The 20634-nt window shown below is 44.6% G+C and overlaps 1 pseudogene; it reads left to right on the top strand.

Annotated features, from left to right (window-relative positions):
* The window catches only part of LOC144737772 (uncharacterized), a 36510-nt pseudogene extending 22184 nt beyond the window's left edge, over positions 1-14326 (top strand).
* Positions 14327-20634: the final 6308 nt, after the last annotated feature.

Here is a 20634-nt window from a genome sequence, read left to right as displayed (position 1 = left end):
GACAGGTTCAGCATCCGTTCCCCATCCATCCACGTGTGAGCCGGGCTCATTTACATTATTTATTTAAGTTACAGAGCCGCTCATTGCGGAAAAGAGTGTCTTGTACACCGAAAGTGACGTCACGGCTTGCTGCCGCGTGGCGTCGCGAGGTAGCAGAAAGTTGCCACTCCGCGTGTGAATCCGAGGTGAGAAATTTTCATCGTGGTGGTGGTTGTTGTGGTGGTGCTTGTGGTGGTTGTGGTGGTGGTGGTTGTGGTCGTGGTGGTCGTGGTGGTGGATGTGGTGGTTGTGGTGGATGTGGTTGTTGTGGTGGATGTGGTGGTAGTTGTGGTTGTTGTTGTGTTCCGAGGTAGAGCCTCGCTCTTTCTCTCGTTGGGATGTCAATTGAGTAGCAGCGAGCATGGAAGCGATGTCCAGGTTGGAACTTTACAACGCGGGGCCTTGCCTCCTGCCCTCGCCTGATGGCGTTTGCTTCAATTCTCTCGCTTAGTTTAGCAATCTGTGGAAGAACGTAATCAGCCAGGCGATGCGTTAATTGTGTGTTGACCGACTCTGTGTTGTATTGCATTACATTTCCAAATTTTACAAAGTTTGTTTCATTAAGTGTGCTCTCTCTCTCTGTGTCCTCTATTGCAGTCACCAAACCTCCAAATCTCTCATTGACACAAGGCCCTAATTATAATATGTTATAATAATTATAATATGTTATAATAAATATGTTATAATAATTATAATATGTTATACTAATTATAATATATATTCTTGGTTATTTAGGTAAAGTCACTTTTTATTTTATTATTTCCCTTCTACGTGACTTTACCGAAAGAACCAAGAATATGAATCCCTGCAGTCACGAAAGCTTTAAATTAAGATATGCAGTCAACAATGCTTGACTCAGGGAGGAGGACACCCCTGCCATGCATAGTCCCATGGGATGTTGGCTATCAACAACAAGGCAACTCCTATGACTAATTGGGAATGGGACGCAAGCGTAGGATTGATCACCCTGTCGCTGGCCGCCTTTGGGGAGGTTGTATAGTATGAAAGGCCGAAACACCCTAGGATCCAAAGGTTCACTACTGACGATGCGCTCCCCAAATTTCACCAGGCTCACTGTTCATGAACTCTTGGAAGTGCTTGCACAAAGGATAGTAACATCTCATCCTGTGGTCTTTGGAATCATATAATAATTATACTATGTTATAATAATTATAATGAGCAAATATGCTAAAAATGTCCCCCCCCCCCAATATATTGATATAAAAACATTTTAAAAATAATAATTGCGATGCTATGTTAATAAAAACAACAATTTGCTAAACCTTGGCCACTAAATCTGGACTTGTCTTCATATAACAATACATAGATTTCTGTTTATATGATTGCGTTGCACTTTACGAATCCCTAATCTCTGCCATTACATACTATGAAACAAGAAAAGGTAAAAAAGAATAAACAGCAATGTATTACAATACACTATTAGACATTGTATCAAATAAAAAAAAATCCATCCCATGTGTTAGTGAATTGTTAAAAAGATTTTAGGGAGGAAATGGCAGGAAATGAGTTTTCAAATTTAGATATTTTTCTGGGGGGGGAGGACCCCAGACCCCCTGGAATATTTGGTCTCCCCCAATGTTGACTGCATGGCTACGGCCTTGCATTGACATGCTAATTTCTCTACACCCCCCCCCCTCTCTATTTAAGGCCTCGCCACAGAAGTGTTGTTTCTCTATGTGCCTATGTGTGTGTATCTCTCTCTGTGTGTCTCTCTGTCATCTCTCTCTGTGTGTCTATGTGTGTGTGTGTCTCTCTGTGTCATCTCTCTCTGCTTATGTGTCTGTCTATGTGTCTCCGTGTCTGTGTTTTGTTTCTTTCTCAAATTGAGCAATCTTTGGAAGAACGTTATCAACCAGGTGGGGTGTTGTCTGTTATGTTACCCGACTCTGTGTTGTATTGCATTACATTTCTAAGTTTACTGGGTTTGTTTTCTCTTTAATTTGTACCTGATGATGATTGCTTGTGTTGCAAGCGAAACATCGTATGCTATAATTTAATTTATTTATTTTTTCTACGTGACTTTACCGAAATAACCAAAGAGTGTCTAGCTTAAGTTTAAATTTCTCTGCACCTGGCTCGCTACTTTGTAACTTTGTTTTATTTTAAATATTCACAGTTTTTTTCCATTTTTTACCAGGCCACGCCTGCTTGAGCTGCTATACCACTCTTGTTTCCAGAAGCGACCTGCCCACAACAACAATAACAAGGTGGGGCTTGTCAATAGCGTGGCGGTATTCACTCTAGACGCGTGGTGGTGTTCACTCTAGACGCGTGGCGGTGTTCACTCTAGACGCATGGCGGTGTTCACTCTAGACGCGTGGCGGTTTTCACTGTAGACGTGTGGCGGTAGTCACTCTAGACATGTGGCGGTGTTCACTCTAGACACCTGGTGGTGTTCACTCTCTGCATGTAGAGTTGGGACAACCGGGGGATCCGGCTAAAAATCAACGTGACCACAGGGAGAGAAAGACACGCAAACTCCAAATATACAGCCAGCATCAGGGTTGGGATCGAACCCACGACTTCCTGTATGCCAGGAGAGGTAGTTAACATCTCACCACGAGGAGAGAGAGAGAGACACGCAGCCTCGGTGATGTTGATTGATCCTCAATTAATTTCTTGGTGGAGTAAGGAAGCATTAATACACCACCACCTGTTAACCATGCCAGTGTGTGACAGTGTAAAGTTTGTGTTTGCAGTAAAGTGTATTCACTCTATTGAACAGTGAGGTTATATCACAGCTGTACTTTTTTTTCTTCCTCTGGAACTCTTTGTAAGAATGGAAACAGTCAAGAAGTTAACACAGCACACACATGCAGCTGAAGTCAGATGTGTTCATCCCAGCATTCAAGGACATTGTGAGCCTGGCTGGCTTCACACCTCTAAGTTGCGATTGAACATTAATGTTATGCATTTTTGCATAACACAAATAGTATTATTTTCAACACCCTTTGCTCTGTCAGCTGAATTTAGCTTTCATAAATATTCCTTTTGTAGCCAGACAGCTGAAATTGTGTGCTTGGAGTTTTGGGTTCACATTCATTTTGAAGATACGAGGGCTTCCAGGCATGTTTGTGACCATTTGCCCTCTCATTGTGTGCCATAACAGGCCGTGTGATGAATTTACGACACTTTTTCACTATATCATGAATATCTATGAATAAGTATAGACGTGTGAGTCACGTGTTACTGTGTATATGTATTGATACTGATGTGTAGATGGTGTGGATATAACTTTTTCTCTTTCTGCAGCTGTCGCTTCCTCTGCAGAATTGGTCTAATGGAGCAAAGACAATCGGCGCAGCTCGGTGCAAAAAGGCATCAATGCGGCCAGTGTGCATTCAGCACGGATTGTCCTGCAAATTTGAGACGGCACCAGAGAACTCACACAGGAGAGAAACCTTTCATGTGCAGTGTGTGTGGAAAGGCGTTTGCACAGTCATCTACTCTTGTAAAACACCAGAGAACACACACGGGAGAGAAACCCTTCAAGTGCAGTGTGTGTGGGAAGGCATTTGCACAGTCATCTACTGTTGTAAAACACCAGAGAACACACACGGGAGAGAAACCCTTCAAGTGCAGTGTGTGTGGGAAGGCGTTTTCACAGTCAACTCATCTTGTAGCACACCAGAGAACACACACGGGAGAGAAACCCTTCAAATGCGGTGTGTGTGGGAAGACGTTTGCACATTCATCTAATCTTGTAACACACCAGAGAACACAGACAGGAGAGAAACCCCTCAAGTGCAGTGTGTCTGTTAAGGCGTTTGCACAGCCATCTACTCTTGTAACACACCAGAGAACGCACACGGGAGAGAAGGCGTTTACACTTTCACCAAATATTCAAAGACACCAGAGATCACGCAAGCATCAGAAGATCCACAAGGAGTGGAGTCTGAAATCAGCTTGTGAAAGTCAAAGTGCCGCAATGAACCTATCCCTCATCAAACAAGAGCCGGAAGAAAATCCCAGCTTGGACACTTTTAAAGGTATCGAAGTGAAATATGAAGCGGTGAAGGTGAAATGTGAAGAAGTGATGGTGAAGAGCCAAGAAGTGAAGGTAAAATGTGAAGATGAAGATTCAACTCCAAAATCGGACCTTCACATCGATGGAGGCAACGTGAAGCAGGAGGAGAATTCTGACTCTGAGGCAGAGCGAGGCAACTCCCAGCAGTTTGTGGAAGTGGAGGTGTGGGTGGACTTCCTCCGAGACAATACAAAGTCAAATGGTGACCCGGTAGATGCGTAAGCCAGAGACGATGTCACTCCAATAGATGCTCCTTTGTCACAGGCCTTTAATGACAAGAATGTGAAGTTGAACACTCAGTTCCTAGGTTCAATCTGCAGGGTAAGAGCGGCCAGTCTTTGTGGACCTGTGGGTTGCGTAGATCTGTAACCAGGAGCGAGAGCCAATAAGCTCCCAAGCATTCACTATGTTATCATAATTGCATTTGTTGTGCTGGCTTAATTGCCTCGGCAATTCGGAGTTTTGTATCGTATCTCGTCTCAAACACTCGAAGAGCATCCCCAAGTAGCAGCTGCCCCTGTGTGGCACAAGGTGGTGGCCCTGCACCGGCCTGCGTGTCGACAAGAGCCTGTCAGTAGGGGCCGATGGTTGATGTGGCATCTCAGTTGTGGAGTTTGTAGGTAATTTTTTGGAATTTGCTCAATTTTGACCCAGACACGAGCATTCGTTTTGAATGACGCAATTGTATTTGTTAAAATGATTGTCAATAATTTAGACTGAATACTTGTCTGATGGTGTGCGTACATGTAACATTTTGTCTATAAGGGTCAAACATTGAATAAGTCATGTTAGGACAAAGAGTGTTGTTTTGGAATAACCTATAAAGATAACGCAGGTGAGACTCCTTGTTCTTATGATACAGGTCAAGGGGTAATTGTGTGTTTTCAGGAAACGTCTGCCTCTGGAGCAACTCATTGTCTTTGAAATAGGGAGCACACTCGGATCATTCATCAGTTACAAGGCATACCACTCAAAAGTTACACGTAGAGGAGATACATTCTCTACAACACGAATTATAATTTAGTCTTACCTGTTGACGTAGATTTTATCTAACTAGGACTAGAAATGCTCCTTGCTGATTAATATCTGGATGTTCGTAACTATCGGTTGAAACAAGCCCGGCTGCTGTTGAGACACTGTGCACCAATACGTGTCCACAGGTGGCTTGCACTGAATCAATGATGCACTCCCAGAAGGCTGTGCTAGTTATAGTTTGTGTAAAACATTCCTTTGTTTCGTGGAAAGATCGATAAATGAAAGGTGTCTGCTGATCTGCTTCATAGCAAGGAGGTAATTTTAAGAGTACATTTGAAATGCATTTTGGTACAGATTTGCAGAGGTGGGACAAAGTCATTGTTATGCAAGTCCAAGTCGAGTCGCAAGTCATCAAATTCATGACTCGAGTCTGACTCGAGTCCAAGTCACATGACTCGAGTCCACACCTCTGCAGATTTGTATTCGTTTACACGGCAGAGAACATCTAGTAGATACATTCTCCACAACAACACTCATTCGAAATTTGCATGACGTCTTATATGTTGGCGAACTAGGACAAGAAATGGTCATTGCCGATTCACGTCTGGATGTTCACAACCATGGGTTGAAGCAAGCCTGACCGCCTGCAGCCCCCTCGCAACCATTTACGGCTTTGGGCCAGGAAAGTCACGAAAAAAATTGTGCACGAACGATGCATCCACGCAGCACCCGATGCTCCGTTTTGAAGTTTAAAAATGAAACCAATTTGAATTGTATTATGTTTTGAATTTGATAATTGTATTTCTTCATTAAAAGCTTGTTATTTTACATCTGGAAGACTTCATTGAAAACGACATTTAGTGTGAATTTTCTCTCGTCGTGAAGTAGATGGCCTTACTGGGATTCGGTTCTATGCGGACTTTCACCTGGTTGGGATCGCGGGATCGAGATGAGGCGACACAGAGCTGGCCGTGCGAGAAGACTGCCGTCTGCAGATCGATTCCAACGTGATCGAACGTCTGTCTCTGCGCCTCCGTCGTTCATGCACGGGGCGCATAGGTTTGCAGCGCCCCCTGCATGAAAGCGATGGAAAGTGCATCGTTCGTCAGATAAATGAAGTCGTGTGCTTATATATTTACGTATAAAAATTGTACACCAAAACCGGTCCACAGTTGACTTGCACTGAATGCTGCAGTAATTATATTGTGTAAAACATTCATTTGTTTCGCGGAGAGACTGATAAATGAAAGACGTATTGTCTGCTGATCTTGTTCATATCTGTGTACATCGATATCCCACATTGCTTACACTACACACCACACAATGAAATAAATAGAAACTAGAACGACTCCCGGGGATGGGCAAAGATCGAGGAATCTCTTTCAATGGATCGAGTTCAGTGTGTTCGATTCAACATCTCTCCGTCTGTCTCTCTGTTTGCCTCTGTGTCTCTGCCTGTGTCTATGTCGCCTATGTCTATCTGTCTCTGTGTTCCTCTTGTCTGTGTCTGTCCGCCTGTCTTGTCTGTCTGTGTCTGTCCAAGTCACATGACTCGAGTCCACGACTGTCAGTAGCAGCAGGCGCCCGTTCAACTCCCACGACTACACGCCACTCAAACTTGCTCCCAATACACAAAGACAAAGATCCCCCGTATAGCCTTAACATACTGTAGGGGCAAGTGCAGTTAGCGAGCACCTAAGACAAAGATCCCCGTATAGCCTGCACAGAATGTTGGGGCAAGTGCTGTTGGTGAGCACCTATTAAGGGTGGGATGGCACACGAGGGGGTGGGTGGCCAGCACCACGCCCGGCCGCCTTTGTCTCCCCAGTGGCGATGTTGACACACTGCTCCGGGTTCTCGTTTGAGGCCGAGTCGACGTAGGGGAGGCTCAGGATCGGCTCAGAAAGTCGTCACTGGCGGTGTTGGCCACGAGCGGGAATGGAACTCGGCTGGTCGGTGCGGAGCGCAGCGCTCACCACGACACTGCCGCTCCCCTTCTTCTTGGTTCTGTCGGTAGTCACGTAGAATGGAAATAATAAAAAATAAAACATAATAAAATAATTCTCACGACTTTTCGGCCACAACGCAAGCAGCCGTCCTCAGGTGGAGAACAGGTCTGTCGAGAAGACAGAGTCTGAATGACACACCCCATTCATTCAGTCTGTCTTCTCGACAGACCTGTTCTCCACCTGAGGACGGCTGCTTGCGTTGTGGCCGAAACGTCGTGAGAATTATTTTATTGTTTTATTTTCATTATTTCCCTTCTACGTGACTTTACCGAAAGAACCAAGAAGATGAATCCCTGCAGTCACGAAAGCTTTAAATCGAAACTGTCAACAAACTTGAACTCCGACCCCGCTCTCTGACGTCACCGCGCAGCGTGACTTCATCAGCGTCAAACGCCTGGGGGCGGTGTGCCTCGCTAGTGACGTCATGTCACCCACCCCCGTTGAGTGGCGGCTCATTAACATAAGGTTTTCGTGAAAGTCGTCGCGAGTTTATTGCGAAGGGTTCAGCATCCGTGCTCCATCCCTCCACGTGTGAGTCGGGCTCATTTACATTATTTATTTAAGTTACAGAGCTGCTCGATGTGCGAGGGGACTGTCTTGTACCCCGAAAGTGACGTCACGGCCTGCTGCCGCGTGCCGTCGCGAGGTAACAGGGAGTTGCCACTCCGCGTGTGAACTGAAATCCGAGGTGAGAAATTTTCATCGTGGTGGTGGTTGTTGTGGTGGTGGTTGTAGTGGTTGTAGTGGTTGTTGTGGTTGTGATGGTGGTGGTGGTGGTTGTTGTGGTGGTGGTTGTGGTTTTGATGGTGGTGGTTTTGGTGGTGATGGTGGTGGTTGTGGTGGTTGTGGTGGTGGTTGTGAAGGTTGTGGTCGTGGTGGTCGTGGTGGTGGATGTGGTGGTTGTGGTGGATGTGGTGGTGGTGGTGATGATGGTGGTGGTGTTGTGGTGGTTGTTGTGGTTGCGGTGGTAGTTGTGGTTGTTGTTGTGTACCGAGGTAGAGCCTCGCTCTTTCTCTCGTTGGGATGTCAATTGAGTAGCAGCGAGCATGGAAGCGATGTCCAGGTTGGAACTTTACAACGCGGGGCCTTGCCTCCTGCCCTCGCCTGATGGCGTTTGCTTCAATTCTCTCGCTTAGTTTAGCAATCTGTGGAAGAACGTAATCAGCCAGGCGATGCGTTAATTGTGTGTTGACCGACTCTGTGTTGTATTGCAATACATTTCCAAATTTTACGAAGTTTGTTTGATTAAGTGGGCTCTCTCTCTCTGTGTCTACTGCAGTCACCAAACCTCCAAATCTCTCATTGACACAAGGCCCTAATTATAATGTTATAATAAATATGTTATAATTATTATAATATGTTATACTAATTATAATATATATATTCTTGGTTCTTTAGGTAAAGTCACGTTTTATTTTATTATTTTCCTTCTACGTGACTTTACCGAAAGAACCAAGAATATGAATCCCTGAAGACACGAAAGCTTGAAATCAAGATATAATTACATGTTATAATAATTATAATATGTTATAATAATTATAATAATCAAATATGCTAAAAATGTCACCCCCCCCCCCCCAATATATTACTATAAAACATTTTAAAAAATAATAATTGCGATGCTATGTTAATAAAAACAACAATTTGCTAAACCTTGGCCATGAAATCTGGACTTGTCTTCATATAACAATGCATAGATTTCTGTTTACATGATTGCGTTGTACTTCATGAATCCATAATCTCTGCCATTACATACTATGAAACAAGAAAAGGTAAAAAAGAAAAAAACAGAGCAATGTAATACAATACACTATTAGACATTATTGTAAAGAATAAAGACAAATGACATCCCATGTGTTAGTGAACTTTAAAAAATATTTAAGTCATTAAATAGCAAGAAATTAGTTTTCAAATTTAGATATTTTTCTGGGGGGGGGACCCCAGACCCCCTGGAAGATTTGGTCCCCCCCAATGTTTACTCCATGGTTACAGCCTTGCATTGACATGCTAATTTCTCTACCCCCCTCTCTCTCTATTTAAGGCCTCGACACAGAGGTGTTGTTTCTCTATGTGCCTATGTGTGTGTGTCTCTCTCTGTGTGTCTTTGTGTCATCTCTCTGTGTGTCTGTGTGTGTGTGTCTCTATTTGTCTCTGTGTCTCTCTCTGTGTATCTGTGTTATCTCTCCCCGTCTGTGTCTCCATGTCTGTGTTTGTCTCTTTCTCAAATTGAGCAATCTTTAGAAGAACGTGATCACCCAGGTGGGGTGTTGACTGTTATGTTAGCTGACTCTCTGTGTTGTATTGCATTACATTTCTAAGTTTACTCGTTTTGTTTTCTCTTTCATTTGTACCTGATGATTGCTTGTGTTGCAATCGAAACGTCGCATGCTATTATTTAATGTATTTATTTATTCTACGTGACTTTCCCGAAAGAACAAAAGAGTATCTTGCTTAAGTTTTAATTTCTCTTCCCCTGGCTCGATACTTTGTAACTTTGTTTTTATTTTAAATATTCACAATTTTTTTCATTTTTTACCAGGCCACGCCCGCTTGAGCTGCTGTACCGCTCTTGTTTTCAGAAGCGACCTGCCCACAACAACAACAACAAGGTGAGGCTTGTCAACAGCGTGGCGGTGTTCACTCTGGACACGTGGCGGTGTTCACTCTGGACACGTGGCGGTGTTCACTCTAGACGCGTGGTGGTGTTCACTCTCTACATGTGGAGGGGAAACCCGGGGATCGGGAAGGAAATCAACGCCACCACGGGGAGAGAGAGAGAGAGACACGCAGTCTCGGCTTTGTTGATTGATCCTCAATGAATTACTTGTTGGAGTGAGGAAGCATTAATACTGAGCAGGTGAAGGTGGCCAGGTGTGGGTCTGGACACACCACCACTTGTGAACCATGCCAGTGTGTGACAGTGGTGGAGCCAGTGAGGGTGGGGTAGCACGTGCCCCCCCAACGATCTGATCGAAATCCATAATTTAGATCGGATCATTGGGGTTTATTAGTAACTAGCTTCACTACCCGGCTTCGCCAGGGACTTGGATTCTTGTCTTGGATAAATTTCAAATTTCATATTCCCTTATCTTTCACTGAAAATCCCTGAAAAAAATTGATGCTTGCAAGAAAGAAAAAAGCCGAAACACATCAATTTACCACAATCGGATGTTTTCACTCAAGGATATTCAACCTTAATCCACTTCTACGGAAGGTCGATTTTGGCAACTCGGGAAGGGAATGACGTGGTGAGCTGAAAATAGTCGCGTTCGCTTAGAAATTCCAGACGGCATAAGCTGTGAAAATTTCATGACGCCAGAGCTCAGCTTTGGAGAGTTTTTGCTGCTTCACACAAACAAGCAGATGTAATTTCTGCTTTATATTTAAGATAGCAGTTGTACCCGTTCTTCGCACGGATATGTATTGAAACTCCGAGAAGCCAATGGCTTCATCGGCCTGGAGGGAAGCGCCACCTAAAATCTCCCGACACACTGAACAGCTGTAGAAGTATGGCGCGCGAAGAGCCATATGGTTGGGGTAAGCATTGCAGACCGCTTAACTCAGTTGTGATGCGGGTTGACACCACATACTTTATGGTCATTTACCCCCCCCCCCCCCCCCCCAAAAATACAAAAGTCTATTTTTATACTTTTTACATTGTGTACAGTATGGAACCTATCCACGTGCCAAATTTCAAGTGTCTAGCATGTTGGGAAGTATGCTAAACATTTAGAACAGACACACGTTTCCACACATTTCCTTTTTAGATATATATAAGATAAATGGGCATTTTGCAACCCCCACCGCCACCGTGTGGCATATTATTGCGTGCCAGGGACTTTATGAGGGGACAACAGTCCAAGTCCATAATTGGCAATAAGTAACGGCAAAGCAGTTGCAAGCGACTTACAGAATTGTGCGCAGTTGCGTCTACAGGACACGACTTCCCTGAAGGCATCACGTTCAGCGAGCGCAATGCCGATCACACGCGTCGAATAAAAAGCAAGGGACAAGTCCTTGCTTACTAACAACTCCTTACTTACTAACAACTCCTTACTTACTAACAACTATCATTTTTCATTACTGGAGGGGTTGCCCCCCTCCCTACCTGAAAATCCTGGCTCAGCCTCTGAGTGTGTGACAGTGTCAAGTTTGTGTTTGCAGTAAAGTCTATTAACTCTTGAGCACGGACGTTATATCAAAACAGTAGTTTATTTTTGTTTTCCTCTGGAACTCTTTGTAAGAATGGAGTCAGGAAGTTATCACAGCACACGTGCAGCAGCTTAAGTCGGAACTGTTCATCACAGCAATCAAGGACATCTGTGCCTGGCTTTACACCTCTTAGTTGCGATTGAACATTCATTTATGCATTTGTGCATAACACAAATATTATTATTTTCAACACCCTTTGCTATGTCAGCTGAATTTAGCTTTCATAAACATTTATTTTGAAGTCAGACAGCCAATATTGTGTGCTCGGAGTTTTGGGTTAACATTCATTTTGAAGATACGAGGGCTTCCAGGCATGTTTATGACCATTTGCCCTCTCATTGTGTGCCATAACAGCCCGTGTGATGAATTTGGGACACTTTTTCACGCTATCATAAATATATGAATAAGTATAGACGTGTAAGTCAAGTGTTACTGTGTATATGCATTGATACTGATGTGTAGATGGTGTGGATATAACTTTTTCTCTTTCTGCAGCTGTCGCTTCCTCTACAGAATTGGTCTGATGGAGCAAAGGCACTCGGCACGTTTCGGTGCAAAAAGGCAACAATGCGACCGGTGTGCATACAGCACGGATCGTACTGAAAATTTGACACGGCACCAGAGAACTCACACAGGAGAGAAACCTTTCATGTGCAGTGTGTGTGGGAAGGCGTTTGCACAGTCATCTACTCTTGTAAAACACCAGAGAACACACACGGGAGAGAAACGCTTCAAGTGCAGTGTGTGTGGGAAGGCGTTTTCACAGTCAACTCATCTTGTAGCACACCAGAGAACACACACGGGAGAGAAACCCTTCAGGTGCACTCCGTGCGGGAAAGCGTTTTCAGATTCATCTTCTCTTCATGTACACCAGAGGACACACACGGGAGAGAAACCCTTCAAGTGCAGTGTGTGTGGGAAGTCGTTTGCACATTCATCTACTCTTGTAGCACACCAGAGAACTCACACGGGAGAGAAACCCTTCAAGTGCAGTGTGTGTGGGAAGGCGTTTTCACAGTCAACTCATCTTGTAGCACACCAGAGAACACACACGGGAGAGAAACCCTTCAGGTGCACTCCGTGCGGGAAAGCGTTTTCAGATTCATCTTCTCTTCATGTACACCAGAGGACACACACGGGAGAGAAACCCTTCAAGTGCAGTGTGTGTGGGAAGTCGTTTGCACATTCATCTACTCTTGTAACACACCAAAGAACACACACGGGAGAGAAGGCATTTACACTTTCACCAAATCTTCAAAAACACCAGAGATCACGCAAGCATCAGAAGATCCACAAGGAGTGGAGTCTGAAATCAGCTTGTGAAAGTCAAAGTGCCGCAATGAGCCTATCCCTCATCAAACAAGAGCCGGAAGAAAATCCCAGCTTGGGCACTTTTAAAGGTATCGAGGTGAAATATGAAGAGGTGAAGGTGAAATGTGAAGAAGTGATGGCGAAGAGCGCAGAAGTGAAGGTAAAATGTGAAGATGAAGGTTCAACTCCAAAATCGGACCTTCACATCGATGGAGGCAACGTGAAGCAGGAGGAGAATTCTGACTGTGAGGCAGAGCGAGGCAACTCCCAGCAGTTTGTGGAAGTGGAGGTGTGGGTGGACTTCCTCTGAGACAATACAAAGTCAAATGGAGACCCGGGAGATGTGTAAGCTTGAGACGATGTCCCTCCAATAGATGCTCCTTTGTCACAGGCCTTTAATGACAAGAATGTGAAGTTGTTGAACACTCAATTCCTAGGTTCAATCTGCAGGGTAAGAGCGGCCCGTCTTTGTGGACCTAATGGTTGCGTAGATCTGTAATCAGGAGCGAGAGCCAATAAGCTCCCAAGCATTCACTATGTTATCATAATTGCATTTATGTTGTACTGGATTTATTGCCTCGGCAATTCGGAGTTTTGTATCGTATCTCTTTTCAAACACTCGAAGAGCATCCCCAAGTAGCAGCTGCCCCTGTGTGGCACAAAGTGGTGGCCCTGCACCGGCCTGCATGTGGACAAGAGCCTGTCAGTAGGGGGCGATGGTTGATGTGGCATCTCAGTTGTGGAGTTTGTAGATATTGTTTTTAGAATTTGCTACATTTTGACCCAGGCGCCAGCATGCAATGACCTACTCCTTTTGAATGGCACCATAGTATGTTGTACATACACTGTTAAGCAGACGGTGCGTATTTTTTTAAAATAGCTTCTTGTTAATGCGATGTAACCTGATGCAGCATATTCTTGGTTCTTTCGGTAAAGTCACTTAGAAGGGAAATAATAAAAAAATAATAAGCATATTTTAGTTTTCTTTTATTTTTTTTATAATTTCCCTTGACTTCACCGAAAGAACCAAGAATATAAATCCCTGCAGTCACGAAAGCTTTAAATCAAAATCTGATGCAGTATATTTCAGTGCAGTTATTCAATGTTGTTAATATGCCTGTCAATAAGTTAGAATGAATACTTGTCTGATGGTGTGCGTACATGTAACATGTTGTCTATAAGGGTCAAACATTGAATAAGTCATGTTAGGACAAAGTGTGTTTTGCAAGTAACCTGTATAGATCACTCAGGTGAGACTCATTGTTGTTGTAATACAGGCCAAAGGGTACTTTTGTGTTTTCAGGAAGCGTCTGCCTCTGGAGCAACTCATTGTCTACGAAATAGCGAGCACACTCGGATCATTCATCAGTTACAAGGCATACCACTCAAAAGTTACACGTAGAGGAGATACATTCTCTACAACACGAATTATAATTTTGTATTACGTGTTGACGTAGATTTTGTTGAATTAGGACGAGAAATGGTCCTTGCTGATTAACGGTCTGGATGTTGACAACCATGGGTTGAAGCAAGCCTGACCGCCTGCGGTGCCCCTCACAACCATTTACGGCCTTGGGCCAGGAAAGTCACGAAAAAAATTGCACACGAACGACGCATTCACACAAACTCCTGATGCTCCGTTTTGAAGTTTTAAAATGAAACAACTTTTAATTGTATTATGTTTAGAATTTTATGATTGTATTTCTTCATTAAAAGCTTTTATCATTTTACATCTGGACGACTTAATTGAAAACATTTCGTGTGAATTTTCTCTCGTCGTTAAGTAGATTGCCTTGCTGGGGATTCGGTTCGATGCGGACTTTCACCTTGTTGGGATCGCGGGATCGAGATGAGGCGACAGAGAGCTGGCCGAGCGAGAAGACTGCCGTCTGCAGATCGATTCCAACGTGATCGAACGTCTGTCCCTGCGCTTCCATAGTTCATGCAGGGGGCGAGTAGGTTTGCAGCGCCCCCTGCATGAAAACGACGGAAAGTGCAGCTTTCATCACAGATGAAGTTGTGCGCTTATGTGAAAGAGTATCGCCAGTGGGTTTTCAAAGTACCTTCGTCTTACAGAAATCAATTTCGCGTTAGCCCACCGCATTAAAACAATGCTCAACTGAGCGGGGCGAGCCACGGTAGGGGGGGGGGTCACCTTTTCTTTGTCACGTGCCGTAGTTCACGTGACTTCTGCCGCGACAACGTCTGGATGTTTTCGCCTGAGGATGACCGCTCGTGTTGCGATCGAAGCGTCGTGATTGATTTATTGTTTTATTTTTTATAACTTCGTGACTTTACTGAAAGAACCAAAAAGTATGAAAGACGTCTTGTCTGCTGATCTTGTTCATATCCGTGTACATCGATATCCCACATTGCTTACACGTTCACACCACACACAATGAAATAGAAACTAGAACGACTTCCGGGAATGTGCAAAGATCGAGGAATCTCTTTCAATGGAGCGAGTTCAGTGTGTTCGATTTAATATCTCTCTGTCCGTCTGTATCTCTGTTCGCCTCTGTGTGTCTCTCTCTGCCTGTCTCTGTGTCTCTGTGTCTATGTCGTCTCTGTATCCTCTTGTCTGTGTCTGTCTATCAGCGTCTGTCAAACCGGAGTCAACGACTGTCAGTAGCAGCAGGTGCCCGTTCAACTCCCACGACTACACGCGACTCAAACTTGCTCCCAACACACAATGACAAAGATCTCCCATATAGCCTGGACAGAATGTCAGGGCAAGTGCTGTTAGCGAGCACCTAACACAAAGACAAAGATCCCCCGTATAGCCTGCACATAATGTTGGGGCAAGTGCTGTTAGTGAGTACCTAGGACAAAGACCCCCATATAGCCTGGACGGACTGTAGGGGCAAGTGCTGTTAGCGAGCACCTAACACAAACAGAAAGATCCCCCATATAGTCTTAACAGTTTCATTTCATTTATTTGGTATAGCCCTGTGAGCCATTCGGCTCTTGAATCGGGTGCAAACGCAACAAATAAAAAACAAAAACATGAACTAGAAAACATCTCAAAGTGACTATGCGCAAACAGAAAATTCCAGGGAAAAACTGCAAAGTCTTCCAGAAAAAAGCACCGTACACCCACGCTGTGCAAAAATCCCAGTGGGTTGCAAGTCAAACAACAACCACAAGACAACTTAGATTAAAGCCATCATTCGAACTCCGTACTACAACAAGCAAAATGGCAAAACCAAAAATCTTATTGAAATCACCAAAATAAAGCCATAAGAAATGTAACAGTGATCATAGGAACTGTGACCGAAATTTCACAATAAACGACACAAAACACGTACCACAAAACCCTGTAGCCATAGCTGGCCGCATGAGTCATCCACAACAGCAGGAGCATCAGTAGGAGTATAAAAACATTTCAAATGCACCTTTAAAGATCAAAGATAGAGAGCTCTGAAATCAGCTCGTATGCAGGTGCTCCGTGGATTGTTGCATTGCAAGAAAATTTGATGATGACAGCTTGGAGAGGCCTCCATCCAGCATTGGATTTAATTATGGTTGATAATTCACTGGTCAACACACTTTTTCTGGCATGAGGTATTCCAACGGTGTTAATGTAATTTTGGGGTGCTGATTCCAAATCTGGCATCAGTTTTTGTCTATCACATCAGGTTTTTGAGATATCAAATATTGCGTTTTCAATAAAAACTGCAGAAGAAAAATATTAAATAAATGTGGATATCTACATAAAATTATATTATAAACACTATCCTAAAAATACAGCACCATATCTTAACACTAAAGCAGTCACTGACTCGCAACAACTTGCAATCATAAGTGACAGAGTTAATTTCGGGTAAAATCAATGAAAATGGGGTATGCCGATAGCATAAAATGAGATGTGATAGAGCAAATCTGAGATCAGATTTGGAATCAGCACCCTGAAATTAGTCTAAAACAGCTGCAAAAGTCCAGGCCAGAAAAAAACATTTTTTTGTTGACCAGTGTAATGATGATGAACATGAATCTATAACTCAGCTTCGCCGTCCGTTTACTTAAAAGACTCGCCTGAGCTGTATCGCCACTAGGTGGCACCATATCACAATTTACTCCAAATCTGGCAATATGTTTAGGAGATAAATGAAAATGTCGAGGTCTGCTAGCCAGAAGAGGGCTTCGGGAGAGAGTTGGTGTAGCTTTGTTATTCCTTCATTGCAGGAACGAAGACTACAGTGGTTTACTATATGTTTTACTGCATTCACCGGGTAAGGTTGCCCTTTGGGTTTATTGCCGACGCAACTCAACAACATAAGCAAGATAAGCGGGCTTCCTCACTGCTCCGAACGTGAACCAACGCTAACGGACGGCGCAGTAACAAGGATATTCCCTCGCGGCTTGGAACGGAAACGCACCATCCCTGCAGATCATTGCCAAAAACCTCGACTGCCGCGGGGACATCTCAAACAAATACAATCACAGTTGGAATGTTTCCATAAAAGCAAACCGTCCTGGATTGTTTAAAACTATTTCCAAAGACCACCATAAATGTTCTATTTCTCTATTAAATGTTCACCATTCATCTTCTCTGGTTAGTGATGTCAGACAAGCACTGTGACACACTGGGTGTGGCAGGACAAAGTGTCAAACTGTCAAGCGAGTGGAGCAGAGAGAAAGCCAACGAGTTTCCCTTGCCAAATGAATCTAACCAAAAAAACGCACACAGAGTTGTAATGTTCGGGCCTATAATAACCCTTGAACAAGATCAAAATTTACGTCTTGTTTGGGGTGGTGTGTCAGTTGTAAAGGTCACAAGACTATCACAATTTGTTCAACACATTGTGCAACGCAACAGTAAATTCCACTCCACTTAGTGCAAGTGAAGGAGAATTTATTCCATCAAGCGGTAATATTTAACTCTTGGGTTATTTCCTTGTTGCCGTTGTTGTGATGGGAAATGAACAGAAACACATTCCTGCGGAGGGAGCTGGTAGGAACATAGGGTTGCTCGGTCAATGGCCAGGGTCAACGGCGGCGTGGTGTATTCCACAAATATGCCCGACTGTGAGGGAGGGCACAAGCCGGCGTGATTAGGTTAAACGTTGAGTTTTATAAGGGCACCACGGGGTGACCAGCCCCTCCCCACCCAGCACCTCCCCACCCTCACCTCCCAGCCCCTCCCCACCCAGCCACACACTCCCCACCCCATCCAGCGCCTCCCTCGCCACCCAGCCCCTCCCTGCACGACGGACGGACGGACACAATAATTCCCTGTGGGCTGGTGTAACCAGGAGGTTCCTACCAGTATAACTTGTGCTACCTGCGGCAAATTTAAAGTTTGCTGTCCTGGCTTCCATTGCTGCCACCAAAATCCAGCAGCTCATCTTCCCACCCAAGATCCATCAAGTCGTGAGTCTGCAGCTGGGCCGACGCCGCTCTTGTGACTGCACCTGTTGACAACGGACCACCTGGTTGCAATCTCTGCCTGACATGAGCCACATCTGCAGACAGATCCCCACTGGAGTGGTGCCGGCGATAGAGAGGCAACAGACTGTAGGGGCAAGTGCTTTTAGCGAGCACCTATTAAGGGTGGGACGGCACACGAGGGAGGGGGTGGGTGGCCAGCACCACGCCCGGCCGCCTTTGTCTCCCCAGTGGCGATGTTGACACACCGCACCGGGTACTCGTTTGAGGCTGAGTCGACGTAGGGGAGGCTCAGGACCGGTTCGGAAAGTCGTCACTGGCGGTGTTGGCCACGAGCGGGAATGGAACTCGGCTGGTCGGTACGGAGCGCAGCGCTCACCACGACACTGCCGCTCCCCTTCTGTCAACAAACTTGAACTCCGACCCCGCTCTCTGATGTCACCGCTCAGCGTGACCTCATCGGCGTCAAACGCCAGGGGGCGGTGTGCCTCGCTAGTGACGTCATGTCACCAAGGTATTCACCCCACCTCCGACTAACGCGCTCTTGAGCGTGACGTCACCTCTTCTTGGCCGCTGCCGATATCTGTACCAGTGCCAATCCTTATTTGGGCAAAGCTACGCCCGGTGACTGGCGGCTCATTAACATAATTTATTCGTGAAAGTTGCCGCGAGTTTATTGCGACGTGTTCAGCATCTGTACCCCATCCATCCACGTGTGAGCCGGGCTCATTTACATTATTTATTTAAGTTACAGAGCCGCTCGATGTGCAAGGGGACTGTCTTGTACCCCGGAAGTGACGTCACGGCTTGCTGCGCGTGGCGTCGCGAGGTAGCTGGAAGTTGCCGCTCCGCGTGTGAACTGAAATCCGAGGTGAGAAATTTTCATCGTGGTGGTGGTTGTAGTGGTTGTTGTGGTGGTTGTGGTTGTGGAGGTGGTGGTGATGATGATGGTGGTGGTGGTGATGATGGTGGTGGTTGTGGTTGTGGTGGTGGTTGTTGTGGTGATTGTTGTGGTGATGGTGGTGGTTGTGGTGGTGGTTGTGGTGGTGGTTGTGGTGGTGGTTGTGGTGGTGGTTGTGGTGGTGGTTGTGGTGGTGGTTGTGGTGGTGGTTGTGGTGGTGGTTGTGGTGGTGTTGTGGTGGTGGTGGTTGTGGTGGTGGGGTTGTGGTGGTTGTTGTGGTGGTCGTTGTGGTGGTGGTGGTGGTTGTGGTGGTGTTGTGGTGGTGGTGGTTGTGGTGGTGGTTATGGTGGTGGTTATGGTGGTGGTGGTGATGATGATGGTGGTGGTGGTTGTTGTGGTTGCGGTGGTTGTGGTGGTAGTTGTGGTTGTTGTTGTGTACCGAGGTAGAGCCTCGCTCTTTCTCTTGTTGGGATGTCAATTGAGTAGCAGCGAGCATGGAAGCGATGTCCAGGTTGGAACTTTACAACGCGGGGCCTTGCCTCCTGCCCTCGCCTGATCGCGTCTGCTTCAATTATCTCGCTTAGTTTAGCAATCTTTGGAAGAACGTAATCAGCCAGGCTATGCATTAATTGTGTGTTGACAAACTCTGTTTTGCATTGAATTACATTTCCAAACTTTTACATAGTTTGTTTGATTAAGTGTGCTCTCTTTCTGTGCAGTCACCAAACCTCCAAATCTCTCATTGACACGTAATATGTTATAATAATTATAATATGTTATAATTATAATGTTATAATAATTATAATTTGTTATAATACTTATAATAATCAAATATTCCCCTCCAATTTATTGTTATAAAAATCTTCTTAAAAATAATAATTGTGATGCTATGTTAATAAAAACAACAATTTGCTAAACCTTGGCCACGAAATCTGGACTTGTCTTCATATAACAATGCATAGATTTCTGTTTATATGATTGCGTTGTACTTTATGAATCCCTAATCTCTGCCATTACACACTATGAAACAAGAAAAGGTAAAAAAGAAAAAAACAGCAATGTAATACAATACAATATTAGATATTATTGTAAAGAATAAAGACAAATTGCATCCCATGTGTTAGTGAACTTTAAATAGCAGGAAATTAGTTTTCAAATTTAGATATTTTTCTGGGGGGGGGGGGACCCCAGACCCCCTGGAAGATTTGGTCCCCCCCAATGTTGACTCCATGGCTACAGCCTTGCATTGACATGCTAATTTCTCTACCCCCCCCCCCTCTCTCTATTTAAGGCCTCGACACAGAGGTGTTGTTTATCTGTGTGCCTGTGTGTGTGTCTCTCTGTGTGTCTATGTGTGTGTCTCTCTCTATTTTTCTCTGTCATCTCTCTGTGTGTCTATGTGTGTGTGTCTCTCTCTATTTGTCTCTGTGTCTCTCTCTGTGTCTCTGTGTTATCTCTCCCTGTCTGTGTCTCCGTGTCTGTGTTTTGTCTCTCTCTCAAATTGAGCAATCTTTGGAAGAACGTGATCAACCAGGTGGGGTGTTGACTGTTTTGTTAGCTGACTCTCTGTGTTTTATTGCATTACATTTCTAAGTTTACTGGGTTTGTTTTCTCTTTAATTAGTACCTGATGATGATTGCTTGTGTTGCAATCGAAACGTCACATGCTATTATTTAATGTATTTATTTATTCTACGTGACTTTCCTGAAAGAACCAAAGAGTATCTTGCTTAAGTTTTAATTTCTCTTCAC

Source organism: Lampetra planeri, chromosome 73 (assembly GCF_965212315.1).
Source record: "Lampetra planeri chromosome 73, kcLamPlan1.2.h2, whole genome shotgun sequence".
Taxonomy (NCBI): Eukaryota; Metazoa; Chordata; class Hyperoartia; order Petromyzontiformes; family Petromyzontidae; genus Lampetra; species Lampetra planeri.
This window is presented reverse-complemented; position numbering and strand designations above follow the sequence as displayed.